Raw genomic sequence first — 10,574 nt, 5'->3', positions numbered from 1 at the left:
TCCGATAGGTGGTGCTATCATACATCCACGTTGATGGAGACTTCAACCCACAAAGGGTAACGACTGCACGAGTCCACGGAGGGATCCACCCAAGAAGGGTCCACGAAGAAGCAACCTTGTCTATCCCACCATGGCCGTCACCCACGAAGGACTTGCCTCATTAGCAGTAGATCTTCACGAAGTAGGCGATCTCCTTGCCCGTACAAACTCCTTGGTTCAAGTCCACAAGCTTGTCGGAGGCTCCCAAGTGACACCTAGCCAATCTAGGAGACACCACTCTCCAAGAAGTAACAAATGGTGTGTTGATGACGAACTCCTTGCTCTTGTGCTTCAAATGATAGTCTCCCCAACACTCAACTCTCTCTCACAGGATTTGGATTTGGTGGAAAGAAGGTTTGAGTGGAAAGCAACTTGGGGAAGGCTAGAGATCAAGATTCATATGGTAGGAATGGAATATCTTGGTCTCATCACATGAGTATGTGGTTCTCTCTCAGAAAAATGTAAGTTGGAAGTGTAGCTTTGTTCTGATGGCTCTCTCCACGAATGAAGAGGAGGTGGAGGGGTATATATAGCCTCCACACAAAATCTAACCGTTACACACAACATGCCAATCTCGGTGGGACCGAATTAAGAAACTCGGTCGGACCGATTCAGCAAATCTAGTGACCATTAGGATTTTCAGTGGGACCGACATGCAACTCGGTAGGACCGATATGGTTAGGGTTAGGGCATAACGTAATCTCGGTGAGACCGATTTTGGTAATAAGCTAACCAGAGAGTTGGTCAGGTAAACTCGATGGGACCGATTCGCTCATCCCGGTTGGACCAAAATGTTACGAAAGGGAAATAGAGAGTTTACATTGTAATCTCGGTAAGACCGATTACACAAACTCGGTGTGACCGATAATGGTAATGGACATATAGAGAGAGATTACAATACCATCTCGGTGAGACCGAGATCCCTATCGGTGAAACATATTTGCCTAGGGTTTGTGGCAGTGGCTATGACATCTGAACTCGGTGGCGCCGGATAGAAAGAATCGGTGGGGCCGAGTTTGACTTTTGGTTTAGGTCATATGTGGATGTGAGAAAGTAGTTGAGGGGTTTTGAGCATATCACTAAGCACTTCGAGCGAGAACCTCATTAAGCAACACCTTATCCCTCCTTGATAGTATTAGATTTTCCTATAGACTCAATGTGATCTTGGATCACTAAAATATAAAATGTAGAGCCTTGTACTTGGAGCTTTAGCCAATCCTTTGTCCTTAGCATCTTGAAGGGGTTCCACATCCTCTAGTCCATGCCACTTCATTGTTGAACTTATCTGAAACATACTAGATAAAAGTGTTAGTCCAACAAGAGATATGTTGACATTAATTACCAAAATCACCCAGGGAGCACTTGTGCTTTCAATCTCCCCCTTTTTGGTAATTGATGACAACATACATCAAAGCTTTAGATAAAGATATAGTGAATAACTAGTAAAGCTTTGGAAAGACATGTAACATGCATATGCTCCTCCAACATGTATACAATCATGTAACTATGGGATATAGGAGCATGTGAATGCATAAGCATGACAGAGTAAGCAATGTGTTACATGTATCTTGGCTATATGCATCAGAGCAAAAGATGTGAATATGGGAAATGTACCTTCATGCTCACGAGTCCTTCTTGCAAACAGTATGTACATCAGCAAGAATTCCTCATACACATGACTGTGATGCATATACTTAGATTGTGGTCTTGAGTTGGCTTAGGATGGAATGAACCTGTGAAAATAAGGTTAGATAACACAGATGCACCTACTAGCTAGAGCAAACGAAAGAAGCCACAAGAGTACCAAGACTGGGATCACATGTAGAGAGTGAGTACAAAGTACCACATTGGATATAGACATTGTAGGCTCAGAAGTATGTCTAGAGGGGGGTGATTAGACTACTTGACCAATTAAAAACTTATCCTTTTCCCAATTTTAGTCTTTGGCAGATTTTAGCTATCTTAGCACAAGTCAAGCAATCATTCAAGCAAGCATGCAAAGAGTATATGAGCAGCGGAAAGTAAAGCATGCAACTTGCAAGAATGTAAAGGGGAAGGGTTTGCAGAATTCAAACGCAATTGGAGACACGGATATTTTTGTCGTGGTTCCGATAGGTGGTGCTATCGTACATCCACGTTGATCGAGACTTCAACCCACGAAGGGTAACGGTTGCGCGAGTCCACGGAGGGCTCCGCCCATGAAGGGTCCACGAAGAAGCAACCTTGTCTATCCCACCATAGTCGTCACCCACGAAGGACTTGCCTCACTAGCGGTAGATCTTCACGAAGTAGGCGATCTCCTTGCCCTTACAAACTCCTTGGTTCAACTCCACAATCTTGTCGGAGGCTCCCAAGTGACACCTAGCCAATCTAGCACTCCAAGAAGTAACAAATGGTGTGTTGATGATGAACTCCTTGCTCTTGTGCTTCAAATGATAGTCTACCCAACACTCAACTCTCTCTCACAGGATTTGGATTTGGTGGAAGGAAGATTTGAGTGGAAAGCAACTTGGGGAAGGCTAGAGATCAAGATTCATATGGTAGGTGTCGGTGTCAAAACCGGCGGATCTCGGGTAGGGGGTCCCGAACTGTGCGTCTAGGCGGATGGTAACAGGAGACAAGGGACACGATATTTACCCAGGTTCGGGCCCTCTTGATGGAGGTAAAACCCTATGTCCTGGTTGATTGATATTGATGATGTGGGTATTACAAGATTAGATCTACCACGAGATCAAGGAGGCTAAACCCTAGAAGCTAGCCTATGGTATGATTGTTGTTCGTCCTACGGACTAAAGCCATCCGGTTTATATAGACACCGGAGAGTGCTAGGGTTACACAGAGTCGGTTACAATGGTAGGAGATCTACATATCCGTATTGCCAAGCTTGCCTTCCACGCTAAGGAAAGTCCCTTCCGGACACGGGACGAAGTCTTCAATCTTGTATCTTCATAGTCTTGGAGTCCGGCCGATGATGATAGTTCGGCTATCCGGACACCCCCTAGTTCAGGACTCCCTCAGTAGCTCCTGAACCAGTCTTCAATGACGACGAGTCCGGCGCGCATATTGTCTTCGGCATTGCAAGGCGGATTCCTTCTCCGAATAATTTATAGAAGATTGTGAACACTGGGATAGTATCCGGCTCTGCAAAATAAATTCCACATACCACCATAGAGAGAATAATATTTACACAAGTTCAATCTGCTGACGTATTTGGTGGCGTGACGTCACACCACTACCAAGCCTTTACTCGAATTGTTTTTATTGTACCACCTCAGCGTGTTTAGCGAAGCGGTTTGCTTGGCACGTCTTGTCGAAGCAGAGATCGTGTTCCCCTTATTCCTGGATTCCCATCAATATGGACGTGGGTAACCCAACTGCGCCATTGATTGCGGTGCTTGGGAGATAAGCGAGTTTTATCAGGCCGGTGGGGACGCATGTTTTCGTTCGCCCATATAAGGGGATAAAGATCCAACCCTTTTACCTACGCCTTCTTCCTCCTTGGCTTATCCATCTCCGCAAACTCGAGCTCCAGCGCCCAAGTCCGCACATCTCACCTCAACCTTCTCCAACTATGTCCGGAGCGGGAGGCAAGTGGATGGCCTCCTCTGTTATGGAGGGGCACATTCAGAAGCTGCGCAGCGCCGGATATCTGTCCAGCGATATCGCGCACCGGCTCCCTGACGAGGGGGAGCTCATCCCCACCCCCAGGCCCCATGAGAGGGTAGTATTTCTTTCCCATTTCCTCCGCGGACTGGGCTTCCCAATCCACCCCTTTGTCCGGGGGCTCATGTTCTACTACGGCCTGGATTTCCATGATCTGGCCCCGAATTTCATCCTCAACATCTCGGCGTTTATCGTCGTGTGTGAGGCCTTCCTCTGCATCCAGCCCCACTTCAGCTTGTGGCTCAAGACCTTCAGTATCAAGCCGAAGGTTGTGAAGGGTAGCCAAGCGGAGTGCAGAGGCGCCATGGTGGGTAAGATGCCCAACGTTACTTGGCTTGAGGGCACTTTCGTGGAAACCGTTAAGGGGTGGCAATCGGGGTGGTTCTACATCACCGAGCCGCGTGACCCTGAATGGGCAGCGGCCCTCGAATTCAGATCTGGCATCCCCATACGGCTCACCTTCTGGAAAGAGAGCGGCCGGACATGGGGTGATTCGGAGAAGCTGACCGGACTCCAAGCCTGCATCCAAAAGCTAGTGAGAAGAAGCTCAAGCTTGTCAACGTAGTCCAGGTCATGCTCATCCGCCGGATTCTCCCGTGCCAACGACGGGGCTTCAATATGTGGGAGTTTGATCCGGCGCAGCACCAGACTTTGAGCGGGCTCTTCGACACTACGTACGAAGATGCCTGGAGGGTGCTGTTTAAGGGCGCCGAGGCTCCAGCATCCGCGACCGAAGATCGCGGATTCAGCTCGCAGCATCCGGCTAGCGAGGTAAGCGATTTTGCCCTCTACGGGACACTTGTTTTCCATAGTTTGACTCTATGCGGGATCTAAACTCCCCTTCCTTTGACAGGACTGCTGAAGAAGGCTTAACGGACTATCTGTCCAGCCCCATTGCTAGAGGACCCAGCGGACGCCCGCTTGACGGGGCTGCTGGCTCCGGCACACGTGGTGCCGGAGAAGAAGGCCAAGAAGAAGGCCACGGGCACTCGGAAAAGTTCCCGTTTTCAGGTGTCATCGGACGATGACTCCGAGGCAGACTCCTCCCACAAAGGCGAGGAGGAGAAGAAGGCCTCTCCCCCAGCGGGGGGAGGGAAGAAAAGGAAGGCCTCCCCAGCGAGGGAGGCCGAAGGGTCCATGAAGGGAAGGACTCTTCCCCCAGACTGCTCTGCCAACGCCGGTGATGACGACGAGGATTGGCCCCCAAGGGCCAAGCCCCTGGCAAGATTCTAAGTATTCGGACTCCCGAATAACTTCATGATTTTTCTTTTTCGCCACATGGTGTCCCTCTAATGCCGCATACAACCCTGCAGTCTGCCCAAGGATGATTTTCCCGCTTCGTCGAGCGGGTCCTTGGGTGCGTCGAATATGGATTCCCTTCCGACCGCCTCCACCCCTCGTGATGCGGACGATGCCGAGGTGGGATCCCAGGAAGGGACCCGCCAGGAGGAGGAGGCGCCGGAGGTGCCGCAGGGCAACCTACCGGACTTTGCGCTGGACTCCACACCGGAACCTGAAGTGGCTCCGGAGTCTGGCGGGCGGCCCCTTTGTAAGAAGGGCAAGACCGTGACGCCAGCGGCCTCCGTCCAACCGGAGCCGCCGGATAGCTTGCTGGAGGCGCTCAACGGCGCCTCCATCGAAGAGGAACACCGCACCTTCATGAGTGCAGTGATTCAGAAGGTTCAGCTCGCCAAGAGCGGGCCGACCGAAGCCTGCAGCAGCTTTCTAACAGGCTTTGAGGTAAGAATTTTGATATATGTAAAATAGTACCGCATAGACAGTAGCCCCTGATGCTCGGTTTGGTATTCAGAAAGAAAAGCCGGACTGAGGATCTAAAAAGATATACGCAGGAGTCATAAAAAATATGTCAATATGGGATTGCAGGCTGTGCTGCTGACCTCTGCCACACTGACTACGGAGGTCAATACTTTGAAGCAAAACCTCGAGCGGTCCGAGAACAAGCTCGGCCGTGCCAAGAAGCAGCTCGAGGACAAGGAAGGTGAGTAACACCGTATTAAGATTGTACCTTACAGAAAAGGATTTGGTTGCAAGAAAATTGACAAGGATAACATGGGTATTGCAGGGGCCACGAACGAGGTGGCGACCCTGAAGGAGGCGGTGTCCGCGGCCGAACGTAATGCGGCCGCGGAGCGCACCGAGCGAGAGAAGCAGGAGGCGCGGGTGGCGGAGGTACAGCAAGAGCTCCAGGATCTCGTGGAAAAACATGAGAGCCTGGAGCGTGACTCGAAGACTCGAGAGTCCGAGCTTGCATCGGCTCTTGAGAGTGCCAAAGCCGCTAAGGCCGAAGCCTACAAGGCCCTCCAAGAAATCGAGGCGTTGAAGAAAATAGCAGCGGGTAAGGCATTTTTCATGCAAAGTAAGCATGTGAGTGTGAATTACCTATCACTTACCCGAATTCGGAGCTCTCCAGGAGCGGTCGCAGATCTTCCCCGCAGCGTGTCCGATGCTGCCGCTTTCTACCGGGTCGAGGAGGGGGAGAAGGTCTTCTGGTCTCAGTATGCTGAGGCCGGACATCCGGTGCCCCTTAGCGACCACCTGAAGCAGCTGGTCGAGCTCCACAAGGTGGCCGAACAGGCCATGAAGGGCCTCATAGTTCGGCTTTGGCCTAAGGAGGCCGTGCCTGGGAGCTACTTCGGCCTGGTGCGGCGTCTGGTGGATGCATGTCCATGGGTTGAAGTCATCAAGCACTCCGCTGCATTGAAGGTGCCCGTCGGGCCCTTGCCCGCGCAAAGGTGCACTGGGGCAAGATGGATGCTGAGAAGCTTGTGACGGACGCACCACCGCTGGGCAAGGAGTATCGTACGCCCGAGATGTATTATAAGATTGTTCTGAAGGGTGCCCGCACTATTGCGGGTGAGTGCTCCAAAGATGTAATATTTGAGTAAACTCGCATTTTGTTATCCTGTGCGCTGAAAACTTTGTTCATATGCGCTAAGCAACACTTGTTAATTTAAAATATTACCTTCTGTGCGGCCGTTTATCAAATCTGAGAGATGGCCAGTCGTCGGCTTCAGCCCCCATGCCACGAGTGCTGGGGTGTTCGGGATAAATTTGAGCACTCTTGTTCCCATTTTTGGGTCCATCTAGGGAGGCGCTCAACACAACGAACAAGGCAACCGGACTTATAATGCTTGAACACTCCCACTTAGCCATAGAATTCTATAATTTAAAATTTCGGCGAAGCCCCTAGTGTTCGGAAGGCCGAATTTGGGGCGCTATCCACGCCTGGGCCGGACAAAGCCGGTTCCTCGCTCTAAGCGGCATAAGTCTTTAGGGACTCAAGAAAAACCTCTCGAACAGCGACCGGCTCTCGCCTCATCATGACGGTCAGTTTTAGCTTTCTCCACTAAGGCGCTCGCCCAGCTCAACCGGGGCGCAATCGCAGTGGTTCTCCCAGTGCTACCTTAGCCGATACAACGGAACATAAGGTACCAAAACATGGGAGTCGGGCAAACCCAACTATTGACCCAAGACATGATTCGGAGCCGATGCATATAATGCTATAAGTTCGGGGTGCCGCACTTGTGAAAGTGTTCGGACTTATCACACCATGACGCGGGAAACATAAGCCCCTGGTGTTTAGCCGTACCAAAGTGTACGGATGCAACATGTCGTAAATGAACATATGTATAAGAAAGAAATGCAATTGTAAGCAAAAAGGTGCTGCATTGTTTATTCAAGGAATACTGTTGTGAATGCAGAACGATACAAATGGTGCGATAAGTAAGGGATGTTACTATTAAACATGTCCTCCTCCAGGGGTAGGCTGCGGAGTGGTGTATAAAACAGATTTAATGCTCGTAATGGAGACCACCTGGATATTCGTCATAGCCTTTCTCCTTCCCTGGCTGTTGCATCGTGAGTTCGGCAGGTCTACTGCCGGACAGGGCCTCTGATGAACGGGGTCCTGTGGGTAAAAAAAAGAAGAAAAGAAAAAAGAACGACACACTTGAGAGCCCCTGTTGTGGTTAAGCCGCATTCTGGGCCTATCATGGTCGTGCCCCTCCCCCTGTGCCCATGGTATCTTCGAGCGTAATGATAAACGCGAAGGACACATCTTGAAATTTTGCAGGGGCTGGGGTTGGGGCCGCATTGCTACGCGTGCTCAGAACGTGCCAGGTGGTCTTGTTGTAGGTTACTCTGGGCACGTTTAGCCGTGTCCGGTCGCTTAACGGCCAGACTCGAAAATTGCCTTAAGAGGCTGCACTATACTTTTGCCGCGAGAGCCGCTGTATGTTCCTCCGTTTGAAGAGAGCGTTCAGTGTTTCCATTGACCGTGATGAGTCCTGGAGGGCCTGGCATCTTGAGCTTGAGGTATGCGTAGTGCGGCACCGCGTTGAACTTTGCAAACGCGGTACGTCCGAGCAGAGCATGATAGCCGCTGCGGAACGGAACTATGTCGAAGATTAACTCCTCGCTTCGGAAGTTATCCGGGGATCCGAAGACCACATCCAGTGTAACTGAGCTTGTACAATTGGCTTCTACACCTGGTATGACGCCTTTAAAGGTCGTCTTGGTATGTTTAATCCTTGAGGGGTCTATGCCCATTTTGCGCACTGTATCCTAATAAAGCAGGTTCAGGCTGCTGCCGCCGTCCATCAGGACTCTGGTGAGGTGAAATCCATCGACGATTGGGTCTAAAACGTGGCGAATGCTGATGGGGTGGTCCCTTCGGTCAAAAGTGATCGGGCAGGAGGACCATGGATTGAACTTCGGGGCAACTGGCTCCATCGCGTATACATCCCTGAGTGCACGCTTCCGCTCCCTTTTGGGTATGTGGGTTGCGTATATCATGTTCACCGTCCACACTTGTGGGGGGAAACCCTTCTGTCCTTTATTGTTCGGCGGTTGGGTCTCTTCCTCGTCATCGCTATGCAGCCCCTTGTCGTTGTTTTCAGCAATTAACTTGCCTGCCTGCTTGAATACCCACAGTCCCTGTTGGTGTGGTTAGCTGGCTTTTTGGGGGTGTCGTGTATCTGGCACGAGCGGTCGAGTATTCTGTCCAAATTGGACGGACCCCGGGTAATTCTTTTGAATGGATTTTTCCGCTGACCGGGTTTAGAGCCTCTGAATCCGGCATTGACTGCCGTATCCTCGCTATTGTCGCCGTTAATGCGGCGTTTGTTTTTGTTGCGACGTGACCTGCCATTGCGGTCCTTGATATCCGGACTGCCAGAATTTTTACTGAGGTTGTTGCTGCGGGCTAGCCAGCTGTCCTCACCCGCGCAGAAGCGGGTCATGAGTGATGTGAGGGCTGCCATGGATTTTGGCTTTTCTTGTCCCAGGTGCCGGGCAAGCCACTCATCGCGGATGTTATGTTTGAAGGCCATGAGGGCCTCCGCATCCGGACCGTCGACGATTTGATTTTTCTTGGTTAAGAACCGTGTAGAATTGTCTGGCCGATTCGTCTGGCTGCTGAATTATATGGCTTACATCGTCAGCGTCTGGTGGTCGCACATACGTGCCCTGGAAGTTATCGAGGAATGCGGTTTCCAGGTCTTCCCAACTCCCAATTGACTCTGCTGGCAAGCTGTTAAGCCAATGCCGGGATGGTCCTTTAAGCTTGAGTGGGAGGTATTTGATGGCGTGAAGATCATCACCACGAGCCATGTGGATATGAAGGAGATAGTCTTCGATCCAAACCGCAGGGTCTGTTGTGCCATCGTAAGATTCAATATTCACGGGTTTAAACCCTTCGGGGATTTGATGATCCATTACTTCATCTGTGAAGCATAGTGGGTGTGCGGCACCTCTGTATTGGGCGATATCACGACGGAGTTCCTAAGAGACTTGTCTACTGTGTTCGGCCCGGCCGGACTTACTGTGTCCGGCGCGACGGTTGTCGTCACGTATCATGGGGTGCCCACGCTATCCATAGATCGATCTTGATTGTCTTGCCTTATCCTCCAATATATCTTGCAAGTCCAGAGCGTTCCCCTGTGGCCTTGTGCTTTTCGAGCGATGCCGGGGTATGGTTCTAGTGGAGGGCCTAGAGGCCCCTCTGTCGCGGCCATGGGGTGGTCGGTCAGCCGTATTGTCTACTGGTGATGCAATTTCATATGCCTCCTCCTCTAATCGGGGGAGCAGCTTGCGTTTAGGGTAGCTTTTGGAGGGGCGTTCGAGCTCATGCTCTTCGGCCGCGAGGACTTCAGTCCATCTGTCGGCTAGCAGATCTTGATCAGCTCTAAGCTGCTGCTGCTTTTTCTTGAGGCTGTTTGCCGTGGCCATAAGCCTGCGTTTAAAACGCTCTTGTTCGACGGGATCCTCAGGCACGACGAATTCGTCGTCGTCGAGGCTTGCCTCGTCTCCGGAGGGAGGCATGTAATCCTCTACTTCTTCGTCTGCTACTCTCTCATGAGGGCTGGTGTCTCCGTCCTCCTGTGTTGAATCTTGCTGGAGGGGGTTGTCTTCGGCACTGTCTGGGGTGTTATTATCTCCAGTGCCCGAATCTCCATTCTTGCTGTGGCGGGATTTAGAGCGGTGCCGCTGACGCCGGCGCTTGGGCTGTTTTTTGGAGGGGTCATCCTCCGATGTTCCTTCGTCATTCCCATCCTTTGGGATATCCACCATGTATATGTCATATGATGAGGTGGCTTTCCAGTGCCCCGTGGGCGCTGGTTCTTGGTCGTCTCCGGCATCGTCATCCATACCGTCGATGTCTTCGGAGTCGAAGTCTAGCATGTCAGTTAGATCATCGACAGTGGCTACTAAGTGGGTGGTGGGTGGGCTTTGAATTTCTTCGTTGTCCGCATCCCAACCGTCCTGACCGCAGTCCGGCCAGGGCTCTCCTGATAACGAGAGATACTTTAGCGAACTCAAGATGTCGCCGAAAGGTGAGTGTTGAAAGATGT

Source organism: Triticum aestivum, chromosome 2B (genome assembly GCF_018294505.1).
Source record: "Triticum aestivum cultivar Chinese Spring chromosome 2B, IWGSC CS RefSeq v2.1, whole genome shotgun sequence".
Taxonomy (NCBI): domain Eukaryota; kingdom Viridiplantae; phylum Streptophyta; class Magnoliopsida; order Poales; family Poaceae; genus Triticum; species Triticum aestivum.
This window is presented reverse-complemented; position numbering follows the sequence as displayed.